Source organism: Bos grunniens, chromosome 13, assembly GCF_055505025.1.
Source record: "Bos grunniens cultivar Pamir isolate PY7600 chromosome 13, Bosgru_T2T1.0, whole genome shotgun sequence".
In the NCBI taxonomy this organism is placed as follows: Eukaryota; Metazoa; Chordata; class Mammalia; order Artiodactyla; family Bovidae; genus Bos; species Bos grunniens.
In genome coordinates this window covers 49,384,639-49,402,938 of record NC_141177.1, presented here as the reverse complement: position 1 = coordinate 49,402,938, position 18,300 = coordinate 49,384,639, and the positions used below count along the sequence as shown (strand labels likewise).

Genomic DNA, 18,300 nt, shown 5'->3' with positions numbered 1-18,300 from the left:
GGCCCTTTGGTGCCCTCCTAGATGGCGGTGGTAGTGGTTTAGTCACTAAGTTGTGTCTGACTCTTGCAACCCCATGGACAGTAGCCCGCCAGGTTCCTCTGTCCACGGGATTTCCTCTTCTTTTTTCTGGGACCCAAGGACCCTCCTGCTCTCAACCCCTTCTTGCCCCTCCCCACCACCAATTGCCTACAAAGCTTAACCTCAGGCAAGAATCTGCATACCATTATAATCTTCGTGGGATGTTTTCCATCTTCTCCTCTTGGCAGAGTCCTTGGTTCAGATGGTAGAATTGAAAATTTTGTTTCCCATTTGAGGGTTTCAGGCAGCAAACTGGCAGAGGAGGACATGTAAGGAACATGTCTGCATGCAGATGGCAGCTCAGCTTTGGCCCTACTGTATCCACACCCTGGGCATACACACTTGGCAATATTTGGAAACATGAGACCACAAGATAGAAATGTACTTATTCTTAGAAAAGACATTTGGATGTGAAAAGCCAGTTCATCTGTGCATATCTGGGTGAATTATATGGCTTGAGCCACAGCACATGACGTTCAGTAGCTGAAGACAAACGGAGATAATTCTGAAGTCACTCTGAGCAGAGACGAGGTATCTGTCGCACTGTGGATAACAGACACCTTCAAATGCACTCAGCCTGGTTCTCTTCCAGTTCTGTTTCAACCTACTTTCCCAGCCCCAGTCGACACGGCTCTCGCGGCTGTAGCCTGAGAAAGGAAGTGACCCTCTGAGATGAGAGGGTTTCCCTAGTGACATCCATCCAGCTGGCCACAGTGGGGGCTCGTCTGGGGCCCACACAGTCAGGCCATCAGAATGTGCCAAGATCAGCAATAATAAGGTCTTTGCACAGAATTCCTTCATCATGAGGGGAAAGCAGGCTGGACTGAGACAGACCTGAACCCAGCCCTCGCTTCTAACATCTTCAGCCAACAGAACCGAACTACACTCAGAGAATACTCTGACTGAAGAGACAGAAGGAGAGACAAAAAGAAGAGATAAACCAAGGTCATGGCTGAAAAACTTCAGATACTTTTGCAAATCAGACCGAAACAGCTATATCAGCTAAAAGGTCAAAGCATCTTACAGGTAAAGTCCCAGTGGCTTTGGTGCTGGAAAGTGACTCCTGCCAGAAAGCTCCATTCAGATCTACAGAGTGATGGCTTTTATCTATTTAGTCCTACAACTCCCAAACTTTATCATCATTGTCTTCTAATTGGTCTTGATGCCAGGCTCAAGGGCCTAATGAAATCAGCAAGCACAACTCTGAACGGAAAGAAGAAAACCAACTTGTGTTTGGCATTTGATAAAATGCCTGTCCTAGAGAAGATTCTTGACAGCCCCTTGGACTGCAAGGAGATCAAACCAGTCAATCCTAAAGGAAATTAAACCTGAATATTCATTGGAAGGACAGATGCTGAAGCTGAAGCTCCAATACTTTAGCCACCTGATGCAAAGAGCCGATTCATTGGAAAAGACCCTGATGCTGGGGAAGATTGAAGGCAGGAGGAGATAGGGAAGACAGAGGATGGGATGGTTGGATGGCATCATCGACTCAATGGACATGAATATGAGCAATCTCCGGGAGACAGTGAAAGACAGGGAAGCCTGGCATGCTACAGTCTATGGGGTCACAAAAAGTTGGACACAACTTGGCGATTGAACAACAGCGATTGGATATGGAGCTCTAGACCTGCTATTGCTGGATTTTTCCCACAATGGATGGCTCTGCAGCTGGGAGGGAGAAATTACCATCTGATACCCATGGGGGCTCCCTGGGTTCCTCCAAAACAGACAGAGAAGGTCTGAATATACTGACCTTGGAGAAGTGACTCTCCACCTCCATTTCAAACTGTCCTCTACTTGATTAGCTTCAAGAAACACATGCTTACCAAAGATTAGGCCAGGCATCAGGGCTGTAGCTAGACAGAATCCCTACACTGTCTAGAGCAGAGGTCCCCGACTTTTTTGGCACCAGGGATCAGTTTTGTGGAAGTTACTTTTTCCACGGACCAGAAGAGGAGTGGTGGTTTCAAGGTGCTTCAAGCACATTACATTTATTGCACACTATATCTCTATGATTATTATATTGTGATATATAATGAAGTAATTATACAACCCACCAAAACGCAGAGTCAGGAGGAAGCCCTGAGCTTGTTTTCCTGGAACCAGATGGTCCCATCGTGGGGTGATGGGAGACAGTGACAGTAGGGTTTGCACCCCTGATAGTCTAATGCCACCACCAGTCTGATAGGAGTCGGAGCTCAGGAGGTAATGCGAGTGTTGGGAAGCAGCTGTAAACGCAGATGAGGCTTCTGTCGCTTGCCCACCACTTGCTTCCTGCTGTGCAGCCTGGTTCCTAACAGGCCATGGGTCAGTACCAGTCCATGACCTGGGAGTTGGGGAACCCCAGTCTAGATAGTAAATACTGTATTATGATAAATGCTTCATTATAGTGTGATAAATGGTCTTGTGGATGGATGCACAGAATAGGGATACCCAAGGGCACACAGCAGAGAGAACTAATGCTTGTCAAGGGTTGAAGATAGCAGGGGCTTATAAAGTAAGAGAAGGCAAGTTCCCTCAAAAAGTGGGACAGTCATCTTGAAAACTATGAAAGAATCCATTTTCGAGAGGCATTGCAGGATCAGTATTAGGAATATGGGTTTTGAAATCTGGATGAGTCTGACTCTGTCACTTGTTGACTGATAAATTTCAAAGCCCCTAAAGTCCTTCTACTCCCCTTTACAACGTGACTTTGCAACTCCTCCAGTCGAGAGGTAAGAGTCTGCTTCTTTACTCCTTGCATCTGATTTTGCCATGTCATTTTCTTTGTGACACAAGCAGAAGCTTGAGCACTGGGCTGTCCTCTCTTTGGGTTCCTGGGACCACCACAGGCATGTCCCAGCAGCCTGTTGTTGGATCAGAGACTATTAGATGCGGCAGAGAGCTCAGGTTTTTTTGTGAGCCCAGCAAGACTCACGGTAGAATCTCCCAGCTCAGTCCACCCAGTTGCTTGCCCACAGACTTCTGAGCTGAATAAATGATTGCTGCTGGTTATAGAATAAAAAGGAATTGGTACAACAACAACAAAAGAGACTTAGCTTGTCCTACCTTTGGAAGGGGAAATATTTGATGGGGTTGGAGAAGTGGGAAAAGATGTCTGCTCATTTAGGGAGATGGGCTGTGCTTTTTGTTATTATTACTGAGGGCAGGGTAATGGCTCCTCTGGCTGGGGGACTACCCTGGCTGCCCAGAGATGCTTGCCGATACTCCTCGACCATTTCCGTTGTCACATGGACCCTCCACCAACTTGTGCTACAAGCTGATTGTCCTGACTTTATATTCTCAGTCTCCCTACTGGTGCCCTGGACCACTTGTGTATAGGACACACTCTGTGTGTTCATTAAACAAAACGACAACAACAAAAATACAGCTTGCCTCTCTTAAAACTCTGCTATACCAAATAGGAAGGAGTTGAAGCTTACTTTAGCTTTCACAGCAGATGTTTTTGCATTCATTTTCCCCCCGGGGAGGAGAGGAAATGCAAATTGTTCATTTTAGCAATTTCTATCCCTTTTGGATGGCCCCATCCTCTCTATGAAATGTGCGTCGCTCCTCAACCAAATTGTATGGGATCATCTTTCCAAAGGGAGAAAACCTAGTTTGCATGCTTCAAATTAGAGAACTGCATTAAAGCGTGTGGAAATCAGAGATGCACACCACCCTGGTCCCAGCCAACTCGGGCCTTCTGGGAGGATGCTGCCTGATGCTTAGTGGTTCCGACATCCCAAAGAGGTGGCAGGAGATCTAATGACATGTCTAAAGAATGTATAGCTCATTATGCAATGTTTTGAAATTGTTGGTGGAGCATCTTTCTTAGGCAGGTGTATTAGGGATGAAACTTTCAAAGCCTCTCTACACAGGCTGTGTTCGGGCCAACTCCCTGGTATCAAGAAAGCGGAAGGAATGTGAATTAAGTTTTCCTTTTTTCAGCACAAAACCACCTTGTGCAGCCCATCGGCTGGCGCTGGCTTCCTCACCAGTTCAATTTCCCTGGAACTCTGAGGCCAGCAGAAAACTCCGGAAACTGAAACCAAGAAACCTCCAGAGTTCCCAGAGGAAATTGGACCACCCGAACCTTTCTAAAAATGGGTGATCACTGACCAAATTACAAGTCAGGATGAGGGTCTCTGGGGCATGCACTTTTCTGAGGTTTCAGAATATTTTCACTGGACTGAGAATGTTTGGACTCAGGTTTTTGGTTTTCTGGATCAGGAAAAATATCTGGGCCATTTTCCCCTCAGGAGAACAGAGCAAAGGGACCACGACTGTCCCGAGGGCTCCAGGGCAGGCAGAACCCTGCTGCCCATCCAGTACCAGCCGCTCCTGACACTCCATCCTGGGATGCTCACTCTGCAGCTACTCCCTGGGCAGCCACGTCGCTGTCATTTACTGCTGGGCTGGTCTTCCAGAAGCCCAATCCCATGGACTTTTGATGACAGGGATTTTCAGTGTTTGGCTAGTAAAGTTGCACTGTTTTTCTCCAGTGGATAAAAAAATCCTGACTTCCTTTGTCTCTAATTAAAGACAGATGGGCAGAGGATGACTCGCCTCTTCATTTTTTCCCTCCGTGTGAGCGTGTGGCTGAGGGCAATCCACTTTGCCTGTCACCAATTTGTTGGGCAGCTTTAAACAGGTCACCGATCTCTCTGCAACGTGAGAGACACACACACACACACTTCTCTATTGGGTGTCCTGTGCTCCTTCCCTGTTGGGTGGTATTTAGCACCTGTAAAAGTGCTCTGGAAGCAAAGCCCTGGGTTGTCAAAATGCCCATTCATCATTATAAACAAATTTATTCCCTAACACTTGTGATCTTTAGAACTAACTGGAGTAAGTGCAAAAAAACCAAAAATCTCTTTGAAATAAAAGGGAGAAGGATGGAGTAAAAGTCTGGTCCACACAGTAAGTTAACAACACCCTGGGACTGCAGGTTTTTTCCTACTTGAGAAGCTTTAACTCTGCAGGTACAGAAGCATGAGGAGAGCGAAGACCTTCCCAGATCACCAAAAGGCAAACTGTTTGCCGCCACTTTGTGCCTTTTCCCCCCCGAAATAGGCATCAGCACAAGTCATTGTTCTTGTGCAGCAGGTGTAGCTCGTGCCCGGGTGATCCTTCCAAATGAATCAGTGTTTAATTAACATCTCCGGGCAAGAATACTGGAGTGGGTTGCCATGCCCATCTCCAGGGTATGTTCCCGACCTGGGGATCGAACCTGCGTCTCTTACGTCTCCTGCATAGGCAGATGGATTCTTCACCACTAGCTCCCCCTGGGAAGTCCTATATCTCCATAAATCTGGGGTGGGGGGGGGCGGCAGGGGGAATTAAGTGCATTGGGCCTTCCCTGGCAGTCCAGTGTTTAAAACTTCACCTTCCATTGCAGGGGGTGAGGATTTGATCCCTAGTTAGGGAGCTAAGATCCCACATGCCTCGTGGCAAAATAAATAAATAAATAAAACAGAAGCAATATTGTAACAAATTCAATAAATATTTTAAAAAATGATCCACATTAAAAAAACTTTAAGAAATAAGAAAGTGCATTACTTAAGGTATTACAAATAAAAAAATAGAAAATGAGAAGTAAAAGGGGAGAGCCTTTCAATGTTTTTAAAATATATGTGTCCCAAAATGTTGACGATAGCTGCCTTAGGTATTTTGGTAACGATCCTTGTCAGAGTCTAAAAAATGAGCCATCCTCGTCCGTATTACTCACCAGAAACATGCTCAAAGCTTCTCATGTTTAATACACTTGGAAGAGAGTTCACCCACCTGCTAACAGAAGCCCCCAGAAGAGGGTCCCTGGGGAGGACGGAGGAGTGACCATGATGCTCTATCTTCCTCGAGTGGCTTTTTGCTTTTCTCTTCCGGAAGGAGTTCAGAAGCAAAGAGGAAGTGTCTTTTCTGTCCTCGAACACAAGGAATCAGGACTGAAACCTATCATAATTCCAGTCCCTTGGACCCATGCCCCCGCCCCCGAATGAAACCATGCCAGCCATCGCAGACCTGCTCCACTGCTGCAAGGGAAGAGAGAAGAGAAGCTGGAAGAGAGGGATCAGAAAAGGGCCTCCTGCTTCATCACACACTGAGCCTGATCAGGTTCTTTGCAAATCACCACCGAGAAGTTGCTGCTCTGGGAAGTGCTGCTCTGCCATCACTCATGTCCCTAAACCTAGGACGAGTATGGCTTTATCAGGGTTCATCTGGTGCTTATCACAGTCTTGCTGATGGCCATACATACTCAGAAAACCCTGAAAACCAAGAGCTGGCCACCCCCATGAGAACCGCCCCAAATCCCAGTTTCCACCAAAGGAGATTAAAGCAAAGAGCTGTTTTTAGGGACTGTGTGTGTGTTTGTGCACGCTTTTGTTTTTTTAAACTGTTCAAAGAGTCTGTAGGAGGATTTTTGCTCAGAGCTCTGGCCCTCCAGACAGCCCAGGGCCCTCCACCACATCCTGCCTCTCCACTTCCTCCCCCTTTTTCCCAGCTCCAAGCCAAGCTGGGAAGTCTCTCACGCCCCTGAGGCTTGGCGGGAGGAAGCCTGAACTTGATACAGCTGCCTTTCCTGGGGCCTGCGAAGCACATTGATCCCCGGGTCTGGGCTGCTTTGCTTGCCTATTTTTAGCCTCGTGCTGTAGACCTTTCTGAGGGCTCAGGACATGTCTTCATTTGGGCTGGGCCACGCCAGGGAGGGGTCCCCGTGTGCTGCCGGGGCTGTTGGACACCTGAACAGGGATCCACGCAGCAGTTAAATGTGGTTTGTTTAAACGTCAAAAGGAAGAGGAGTACACACCCTTCACCAGCTCCCTCCCTGTCTCCCAAGAACAAAGGTCTGAGTTGCCTCTTCAGCCCAGCGGCAGGCCCTAGAGGATAGTTGTGGATGCTTGACTCAGGTCACACTGCAGAGGCAGGGGGGCAGGAATGTCCCACGCAGGACAGCCAGTCACAGATCAGGTCAGGCTTGGGCAAGGACCTGCCTCCCCAGCCTGTCCTCCATCCTTGTCCCCTGTGTCAGGCAAGCCACCCTCCCCACCACACATGTCCTGGTTTCCAGCCTTGGCACCCACTGCTTCTGCAGAGCTGAGCTCGCTTGTCTGCTCTGCGTCTTCAAGACCCAGGGCAGACCCCACCACAGCCTCCATCGCCTAGGAATGGTTGATGTGTGGCTGTCACACCCACCCAACAGGGTGCCTTGAGGGTGACCATGTCTGCTCACGTTATCTGCATGTGTGCCTGGTGGTCCATGCCTGAAGGGAGAGTGTGTGGTCGTGAGGAAGGAGGCGTGGTTTGGGGCCAGCATATGACCCCACGTAACAGGTTCAGTGAAAGCCAAGCAAAAGAACCGGCAGATGACATGCATGTGGTGACTGAAGGTCAAGAACCAGCAAATTGCCACAGTTAGAAAATATGCATCAGCTAACTCTGGTTTTCTTTGTACTTATCCAGGTGATTAGTTTAAGTAAGACTTTCTGAATTGACTCCATTCATCCATTTAGGAAAACCAAGAATCCCTGGTGGCTCAGACAGTAAAGAGTCCGCCTGCAGTGCAGGAACCCGGGTTCGATCCCTGTGTCAGGAAGATCTTCTGGAGAAGGAAATTGCAACCCACTCCAGTATTCTTGCCTGGAGAATCCCATGGATGGAGGAGCCTGGCAGGCTACAGTCCATGGGGTCACAAAGAGTCGGACACGACTGAAAGACTTCACTTTCACTTTCATCCATTTAGGAAACTTATGGCACCTAGACCCAGGTTGGTTGGGCCAATTGTTATGTGGGTGAACTTAAAACATCATTGTAGGGGCTTCCCTGGTGGTCCAGTGGTTAAGAATCTGCCTGCCAATGCAGGGGATGCCAGTTCAATCCCTGGTCCAGGAACTAAGATACCACAGGCCTTGGCAACTGAGCCTGCACACCACAAAAAAGATCCTATATAATGCAACTAAGACTTGAAACAGCCAAATAAATAAATAATAATTGTGAAATATTGAATATACCGTCTCTGACTTGTCTCTGTGCATGCTAAGTCACTTCAGTTGTGTCCAACCCATTGCAACCCTATGGACAGTAGCCTGCCAGGCTCCTCTGTCCATGGGATTCTCCCAGAAAGAAATACTGGAGTGGGTTGCCATGCCCTCCTCCAGGGGATCTTCCCACCCCGGGATCGAACCCACAATCTCTTAGGTCTCCTGCATTAACAGATGGGTTCTTTACCACTAGCAGCACCATCATTATCACCCAATATTCAGGCAGAATGTCATATCCAAAATAATCAGACGTGACACTTAGAAATGAAAAATGAGCTAGAATTCACAAGCTGACATGAGACAAATAATCGCCGTTCAACCCAAAAATGACATCCCGGCAGTGACCCTGCAGTGTTTACACCGGAGCTTGTCATACTAACTCTTGGACGGGGTGGGGGCAGGGCAGGGGTGGGTAGCTGACAGTCACCAGGTGTAACTGCAGAGCCAGTGCTAGGAGGTGGGATTTCTGACCAAGGGAAGAGGTCCAAGGACTAGGTAAGTTCAGTACGAGGGCCCCTGAGCCTGGGACAAACTGCAGCAGAGATGCCCCGGCCAGAGTCGGCATAAGAACAGGTGTCCAGCACAGGCCTGACCCAACGCTTGGGGACGGGCCCTCAGGAGCCCGTGTCACCGCTGACCCAAGGCAGCTCCTGCCGCATGGGTCAAGAGGGACTCACGGCTCCACTGCCCCACAAGAAGGCACTGAGTTCTACAGACTTCTGTTAAGATCACTAGACCCATGGTTCACCACCCAAGGGTGTAATCAGAACTATCATAGGAGTTTTGTTTGTTTGTTTCAAAATCCATGTCAGGGCCTCCCACTGAACCTGGAAAGCTAGAATCTTGGATGAGACTGGGGTGAGGTGGGCAGGCATGTGTGACTTTAGAAGGCTGCCCAGGTGACTTAGATACAGCACCAGCCCCAAGGTGGGCACCTTCTCAGCCCAGCAGTTTGAGGTCAGAGACCCTGGCTTTGTGAGGTTTTATTGAAGTAGAGTTGATTTACAATGTTAATTTCTGCTGTACAGCAAAGTGATTCAATTATGTGTGTGTGTATATATATATATATATTCTTTTTCATATTCTTTTCCATGATGGTTTATCATAGGACGTTGAATATAGCTCCCTGTCCTACACAGTAGGACTTTGTTGTTTATCTGTTCTATGTATAATAGTTTGTACCTGCTAATTCCAAACTCCCAGTCCATCCCTCCCCTGCTCCTGATCCCCCTTAGTGACCACAAGTCTTTTCTCTGTGTCTGTGCGTCTGTTTCTATTTCATAGGTAAGTTCATTGTGTCATATTTTAGAGCCCACGTATAAGTGATGTCATGATATTTGTCTTTCTCTGCCTAACTTTCTTCACTCAGTATGATAATCTCTAGGCCCATGTATGTTCTGCAAATGGTGTTATTTCATTCTTTTTATGGCTGAGTAATATTCCATTGTATATATGTATCACATCTTATTTATCCATTCATCTGCCAATGAAGCTTGTTGCCACGTCTTACCTATTGTGAACAGTGCTGCTGTGAACCTAGGGGTACATGTATCTTTGAATTATAGTTTTGTCTGGATATATATGCCCTGGAATGGAATTTCTGGATCATATGGCAGCTCTGGATTTCCCAGGTAGCTCAGTGGTAAAGAATCTGCCCGACAATATATCTGCCTGACAATATAGGAGCTGCAGGAGGACTCGGGTTTGGTCCCTGGGTGAGGAAGATCCCCTGGAGGAGGAGGCCTGATCCCACTCCAATATTCTTGCCTGAAGAATTCCATGGACAGAGGAGCCTGGCGGGCTACAGGCCATGGGGTTGCAAAGAGTCAGACACGACTAAGTGACTGAGCATGCATGGTAGCTCTAGTTTTGGTTAGAGACCACACATCTTCATACGTAGTACAGTTCCTCTCACATCAAGACCTGAAATGATATTTGTTGACTGAATGAACTAATGTGTGAAAAAAAATGAACAAACACTCCCAGTGACCGTAAGAATTATTGATGATGCCAACAAACACAGGCAAAGACTGGAGTTTCCCACAATAGATTTTAGCCCCAGTTGTACGTTAAGTCTTCCAGTTACCCACTCAGAACAACAGCTAAATGTGATAGCATTAACGTGTGCTTTATAGACTAGTGCAGTTCGGCAGTATACGGTATTACTGGGCAAAATGAGGATTTGTATGAACATCGCAGAAGACAGCATACAATGAAAGAAAGTTCTCCACCTAACTCACAATTAATTATATCATCTGAGGCTTCATTCTGGCTTTGGAAACAATGGGAACCATAATTACATGTCTAAAGCCCAAAATGGAAGCCCACAAGTGTTTGACAAGGGGAACATAAGGATGATGGAGTGCTTTACCCATCAGCTTGACCACAGAGCAGCCCTGGTGAGTCACGCTTTCAGGCCGCAGTAGGATTTCTCATTACCCGCCATTCTTCTCAGTAAGTATATTGAGCTCGTGGCTACTTGATGGATGTGACTTTGTTTGTGAATTCAGGCTGGCCTGCTGTCTTCCTGGACCTGACTCGTATATAGAATAGCCATGCAAATTAGCATGGGCCTCGGGCCAGGAAAAATTAATCCAGGCTTCAGTGCAATCAAGTAAAAGGTGTCAAAGGGCAACAAAGAGGGGGCTGTGCCTGGGGCCAGGGATGCTCACTTTTACAGGTTTCTCTGCTCACCACCTGGTGATTGTGTTTTTAGTTTTTTAAAATTTTGTGACTAGCAAACTGGCAAAAATGTAAGAGAAGCTGATGAAGTCTTTCTAAATCTGTATGAGATGTGATGGAAGTTCATGTTGAAAGTGCAATTAAGGCATTCAGAGAGGGCGTCCCCAGCATCAGGTCTAAGTGGGCCTCCAGGCTGGCTGCCTGGCCTCCATCTCCAGCACCCGGCCATGCCTGGACAGCGCTCTCCACACTGGGCTGTTTCATTCACTTGGTTTGTGATGGTTGTCTGTCCCCACCATTGGATTGAGGTCCTGGAGGCTAAGGATCACATCTGTCTTGCCTTCCTCTGATTCCCAGCAAGTGGCACAGGCACGGCAGGAACACAGGAGATGCTGGCGATGCCCCCCAGCCTTCCTCTAAGGACAGCAGGCTCCAGGGTTGGCCAGGTCCACAGTTCACCTCGTACCTGACCTTCATTGAACCCCCTGCTGGCCAGCAGCTCTTGTGTTCTGCTTGGGTCCAGGGTGTCTTGAACACTCACTAAGTTTTCTTTTAGCCATGCCGGCAAGATGCTAGGTGAAACACCACCCAGAGAAAACAAGACAGAATGTGAGCAGCACAGGCAAACTGGAGAAGGAAAAGCAGGGGCTGGGGCGAAGCGGGGTGTGGATCCAGGGAGTAGATGGTCAACAGAGAGCCAGGTGGCAGGCCAGGGTCCCAGAGGGGCTGGAGGTGGAGGGCAGGAATCAGCCTAGACCAAGCATGTGGTGATGGAGACCCAGGCACAGTGGTACCCACTTCACAGGATTCCACTTAGAGGCCTGCTGCAGGGGCAGAGCCCATAGTAAGAGCAGTAACTGGTATCTAATGGACTCTCAGTCCATGTGCAGAGTCTCCTCCTGGTGGGAGTAACTGACCCAGGTCCGGGACAGGTAATCGTCAGAGCTTAGAGGTCAGAGCAGGGAGGATTTGATGGCTGGGATGGTATTATCTCGAGAGAACCAGCAATGTCCCAAGTCTCTGTCAGTCAGTCCCCCGCCCATGAGGTTTGATCTTGTATGTGGTATCACCAAGGAACAATGGCAGAGTGACAACCAAAGCACACTGTTATCTCCTGGTGCCCCCAACAGAGTGCTCGCTCACTATTTGAGCTGGGTCAGAACCAGTGGTCTCAACCAGTGGTCCCCACCAGTGGTCCCCAACCTTCTTGGCACCCAGGACCAGTTTCGTGGAAGACAGTTTTTCCACAGATCAAGGGAAGGGGTGGTGGTGGTTTCGAGATGACTCGAGCTCATTACATTCATTGTGCGTGCGCATGCCCAGTAGCTTAATCGTGTCCAATACTTTGTGACCCTATGGACTGTAGTCCACCAGGCTCCTCTGTCGATGGAGTTCTTCAGACAAGAACACTGGAGTGGGTTGTCATTTCCTCTTCCTGGGGATCTTCCCGACCCAGGGATCAAACCTTTGTCTCCTTGCATTAGCAGGCTAATTTTTTACCACTGAGCCACTGGAAAGCCCACATTTGTATTATTATGTGCACTTTATTTCTATCATTATTACATCAGCTCCATCGCAGATCATCAAGCATTAGATCTCAGAAGTTGGGGACCCCTGGTCTAGATCAAAAGCTACACAACACAAAGACCTCCTCCCCCACAAAAATATGTAAATAATAGAATTAGCAAATTAAGAATGTCTGTAGGAAGAGTGTGGGCACGTGAAGGCAGCTGAGTCCTGGATGAGGTGATCAGAGGGGCTGCTGCCTGGGGCTATGCCCTCGGATGATGGCAGCCTTTGAGTGTCGTCATCCTTCAAGCATCTCTTCCTTGGAGAAGAAGGATGTCCCACAAGGAAGTGGCCCGGCCAGGACGCAGGTGAACAGGCAGAAGCGTGAGGACATGGGAGGGGAACCATCTGCCCCTATAGCAATTGTAGTAATAACAATAATGATGATGATAAATATTTAGATCTTATTTGCAGAGTGCAATGAAATGTACTGTTTAACCTTTACAGCAATCATGTTGGTAGCTGTTCTTTGCCTTGAGATAAGCAGATTGCTTTAGTGACTTATCCAAGACCGTAAACCTAGGAAGTAGCAGAGACAGAACTCAATACCAAAAGGGCAAAGCCCACCAGCTTTCTGTCCACCACGGAAAGCTGAATTAATCCCTCTGGGTAACGTGATTTAGATATAAGGCAGGCCTGACACTGCACCAGTCATCCCAGCCAGGCCCTCTCCTTCCATCACTCGTCCTTCTAGGCATCTTCTGCTGACTCCCAGGAGAGGAAATTTTCTCTCTGGCTATACCTTTCCAATTATACATAATGTAAACTCTTTCTGGGAATTCCCTGGTGGTCCAGTGGTTAAGAATCCACTGCAACTATTGAGCCCAGGCACTGCAGAGCCCATGAGCGACAGCTAGAGAGCCTGAGTCCTGCAACTACTGAAGCCCACACGCCACAACTAGGGAGTCTGTGCACTTTAACAAAAGGTCCTGCATGACTGAAATAAAGATTCTACATGCCACAACTAAGACTCGACACCACCAAATAAATAAATAAATATTTTTTTAAAAATAAAATCTTTCCAACAATTGGTTAATTCTTAAATGCTCATCACTAGTACAGGATTTATGGCAATAGGAACCATCTAAATATATGGTAGCTTGTTTTAAATAAAACAGTATATCTAGGTGCCAGGATACATAGAGCAATGAAATGGACCTTGGAATATGGTTACTTATTGCAACCAAAAGATGTCATTTCAAATTACTCAGTGAAAACATGGATTATATAAATAATGATAGAATAAATGATAAGATAAAGGAAAACTCAACTGAATCTTTACCTTAGTCTTTACCATCAACATACAGATGCATCAAAAATTTAAGTATAAAAGTACAAAGCCATGAATGTACTGGATAAAAGCTATGACTATTTTTATAATCTTGGAATGAGGAAGGGACTTTTCCATCCCAAGATTATATTGATATAGCACATAATTTTAAATCTCATGTAGCAGAAAATTACAAGAGAGAAATAATGAACTGGGAAAAATATTTGCAAACTGTATAACAGATTGAGAGTTAATATATTTACTATACACAGAGCTCCTACAAATCAATAAAAGGAAACAAATAGCCCAATAAAAATGGGAAAGGAAACACACAAGCTTTTTTAAGCTACAAAAGGGTATATTTTATTTACTTATTTACTTTAAATTGGAGTATAATTGCTTTATAACGTTGTGTTAGTTTCTGCTGTACAACAAAGTGAATCGGCTACACTTATACATATATCCCCTCCCACTCACCCAGTCCCACGCCTCTAGGCCATCACAGAGCACCAAGCTGAGCTCCCTGTGCTATACAGCAGCTTCCCACTAGCTATCTATTTTACACATGGCAACCCACTCCAGTGTTCTTTCCTGGAGAATCTCAGGGACCGGGAGCCTGGTGGGCTGCTGTCTATGGGGTTGCACAGAGTCGGACACGACTGAAGCGACTTAGGAGTAGCAGCAGCAGCAGTGTATATAAATATGCCAATGCTAGTCTCAATTCGTCCCACCCTCCCCTCCCCCTTTGTGTCCATGAACCTATTTGCAGGGCAGACACAGAGAACACATAAGCTTTTAAACAAAGAAGAAATATCTAACATGAAAATATACTCCATCCTTACTAATAAGCATAGTTACACAAGTAACTATAGTGTATTTGTGTGTGTATGTTTACCTATCAAATACAAAGAATAATGAGGCTGAATGTTGCTAGCATGCTACAGAATGGGTTTTTGCATGCACTGGTAGTTGGCATACAAAATGGCATAACTTCTGGAGGAAAGTTTAGTAATATACACCCAAATTTAAAATATACATACTAAAAAAAATAAAAAAAAAAAATAAAATATACATACTTACTCTTAGCCCAAGAATTCCAAGTCAAAGTATTCATTTATTTTTACTGTGGTAAAAGACATATATTATAAAATTTACCATTGTAACCACTTTAAAATGTACAGTTCAGAAGCATCAACTACATTCACATTGTTGGGCCACCATCACCACCATCCACCTGCAGAACTTTTTTCTCCTCCCCTATTGACACCCTTCACCTATTAAACAATTGTGTTCTTTCTGTCTCTAGTAATTTGACCAAAGAATTAATCTGAATGAGAAATTGCATTAAGAGCTACATATATATGCACAAAAGATGTAAAAGATGTCATTCAAAAAGCATTTCTTGAGGACCTACTGAAGGTACGCTAGGTAATAAACCAGATAGGCCAGGTTACCTGACTTATGCACAAGTCATGATCAAGAGAAGGTACAGCATGAACAAGTGCATAAAGAATAGAGCATTAAGTTGCCATTAAGTTTGAAGAAAATGAACAGGGACTTCCCTGGTGTTGCAGTGGTTAAGGATCTGCCTTGTAATACAGGGGACGCCGGTTTGATTCCTGGTCCAGGAATTAAGAGCCCACATGCTGCAGAACAACTAAGCCCACTCGAGGCAACTATTGAGCCCTCTGGAGCCTATGTGCTACAACAAGAGAGCCTGTGCGCCACAATGGAAGATCCAGAATGCCGCGACTAAGACCTGATGCAGCCAGGTAAATAAATGAATACTTAAAAAAAAGTTCTCTCAAGCACTATTTATAAGAACCAACAAATTAGAAAAACTAAACATCCAAGCAACATCTCTGTGAAGGTGGAGAATCCATCTGGCCAGATGTCATTATGTGCCAGTTTATTACAGACCGCAAGAGACTTTCTCAGAACTAACTCCCTTAATTCAGGGTTTTCTTCTGTATTTTCCTGGAGGGCAAGAGTTTCCAACATTTGGGGGTAGAAAATAATGTAGCAGGGGTCCACGCCAATGCTGCTTTATTCCAAGAAGGAATGCATGGATGACAGTTTCAAGTGTTTGATGTCCAACCCCTCCTAAAACTGTAACATAACAGCCGGCAGATGAAGAGGCTGATCTAAATCTCCTTTCTGTGGTTTTACTTTTGTTCTGGCAGACTGAGCAACACGAAAAAAAAAAAAAAAAATTACAGTGCGTGCATGGGAAACATTCTTCCCTTTTTTCTTGAGTAACGGACACGTTGGAGAGCCAGCGTGAGTAAGGGGCGACAGCTTTGCTGTGATAAATGCAAAAAAAGCATCCAGGGCCTGGCCTACCCTGAGCCCAGGCAGGAAATTCAAGGGTAACATAACACTTTACCGTTAAGTAATGCCATTGGAATAAAACCATGTTTGGGATGACTTTTGGCTCTCACTTGGAATTTCTGTTTCATTTGCTTCCAAAAAGAACTCTTCTCCCATAAAGTTCTTAACTTGCATTTCAAAAGTTTTTGTAGCTGTATAAATAGGATGTATGCGAACTGGCCTTGAATTGAAGCTGTATGTCATAGAACACGCAGAAAAACACATCCAATCCAGGACCTCGGTTTTCAGGATGGACTCCAGGGCAGCAGCTTCGAGCAATGGAAGTGCAATTCACAAGTTAGAGACCTCACTCTGCCCTCTGCTAGCAGTGTGACCTTGCGTGGATTCTTTGACCTTGGAGCCAGTAAAAGAGGAATAAAAATAGTACCCACTCAGAGGGTTTTTTGACGATAAAATGCAAGAATATGAAAGGCTCAGTGCTAGCCTGCCATACAGCTTTTTCCTTCTTTCCTGGGCTTCATAACTGAGCTGGGCATGACTAGCCTCAGCGTAGAAAAAGACTAAAATGGAAAACCAGAATTTATTTTTGTCTGAATAACTTGGCCATGGTTGGACTGTTTTTCCCTGTTGGTTTTAAGCCATATTTCTCCAGTGCTGCCTCCTAGGCTGAATTTCTGCATGATTGAAACACCATCTTCAGTTTCAGAGGAACTCAGGTGAACTGAAGCATCTCTGCATAACTCGGATGGTGCAGGAATCAGACTCACGGGACAGACTGGTGAATCTGCAGGTTTAGCTGGGAGAAGACTGGGGTGAGGGTGTGGGGAGTGTCTCCAAACATCTGAAGGGTAATACCATGTGAAATAGAAATTTGATTAATTCTCCATGGTTCCATAAGTGGAGGCAGATTCCAGTTTTATGGATAGAAAACCTTTTTTAAAAAAAAATCAGATTGTCAAGGAAAGATGCTGTCTTCTGATGTAAGGAATTCCAGAGGGATCCTATCAGGGAGTAGTTCTTCACATCCCAGGAGTCCTACAGGGAATTCTGCATCAGAAAAAAGCTGAGTAAGCGCCCTTTCAGGTTCTTTTCAGGTCGGGGAGGCTGCAGTTCAGGTAGCTACAGACATGCAACATTTTGCTGCAGGCACTTAAGGAAGCAGCCCTAGGAGCTGCAAGGCACGTACAGGGGTTCACAGACTGAGCTTATGTGAGAATTTTAACCTTTCATAACACAAGTGTCATGCCACATTGCAGGGGGGGGGGGGAGCCTTTAACCCGCTAGAAAGGAAAACGTTCCTAGTTTAGGTATCATATTTTACAGGTTCCATCATATTTTACAAGTTCCTGTAGACACAGGGACCAAATGAAACTGAACCACGATCTTGGGCATCAAATTACACTTCACTTTTACCTTTTCCCCCTGTGATTCTGACATAAGTGATTAAAAATGAACCCGAACCTTTGACCTACCCATTTGGTTTTGTTCTTTTTTTTCCTCGTCTCTCTGTTCACCTGCAAACCTCCGCTAGTCGTTTCATAGAGCTTTGGTCAACTGCTTTCAACAGCTAGACATTAAAGCCACTGAGGGCATAAACAGGAAGCTCGTGTTTAGGTGGGAGTTCCTAGGAATTTTATACCACTGACCACAGAGGCCAAGAGAGAAAGGAAATAGGAAAAACAGTGTAAATACCTGGGTGACTAATGACGCGCAGCTCAGCTGGCTTTTCTGAACACTTAACAGGAAGTCTTTCCAGGGGAAACACCCTGCACATTTTTCGGGACCCCGCGTGGCACTGAAGGGCCGTATCGGGGCGTTTGCTGGTAACCCAACAGACTCTGCCCACGTCTCCAAGACGCCAACTCGATTTGCATGCGTGGTGCAAACCGCTCGCCGAGCGCCAGGCTCCAGGTCTGGGATTGCAAAGGCTTGGAGGGCCACCCCCTTCCCGGTTCACACCGCGAGCGCCTAAGAGGATTTAGAATCAAGTGGGCACATTTGCAGGCCTCGTTGTGAAGAGGCAGCTGGAGCGCGGCGCAGCCCCCCGCGCCCCAGGGCTGCATTGTCCTCCGAGGGGCCGCCGCCAGGGCTCCTTTGTGCGCGGGGCTGGCCCTGCCCTCCCGCCCGGGGCCCCACGGGCCCCCTCCCCGACCTATCCCCCCAGCCCCCCACAACCACGCAGACGGCTCCCTCCGGCCCCCGACCCGCCGGCTGCCGCGGGCCCCGCGCCGAGGAGCAGGCAGGGCGGGCAGGCCATCTGCACCGAGACGGACTGCGGCCCCGGAAGGTCAGCGCCCCGAGGATCGCCGTCTGAACAGCAGGCCACCCGGGCCTCCCAGCAACACAGGG

At 46.7% G+C, this 18,300-nt stretch overlaps 2 long non-coding RNA genes across 3 annotated transcripts in view; one reads left to right on the top strand and one right to left on the bottom strand.

Moving 5' to 3' along the window:
- The window catches only part of LOC147360958 (uncharacterized), a 57,652-nt gene that overhangs the window by 17,777 nt on the left and 21,575 nt on the right, over nt 1–18,300 (top strand). The window contains exon 3 of one of the 2 annotated variants that reach the window (XR_015139537.1): nt 15,222–15,392. The exons of the other annotated variant lie outside the window; for it this stretch is intronic. This is a non-coding gene — a long non-coding RNA (uncharacterized LOC147360958). The remainder of the gene's footprint in view (nt 1–15,221; nt 15,393–18,300) is intronic. 2 annotated transcript variants of the gene reach the window in all.
- On the bottom strand, nt 13,958–18,044 carry LOC147360959 (uncharacterized). The gene is made up of 2 exons (XR_015139543.1): nt 17,644–18,044; nt 13,958–16,998 (listed from the first exon to the last, which is right to left on the bottom strand). It is a non-coding gene; the product is annotated as an uncharacterized LOC147360959 (long non-coding RNA).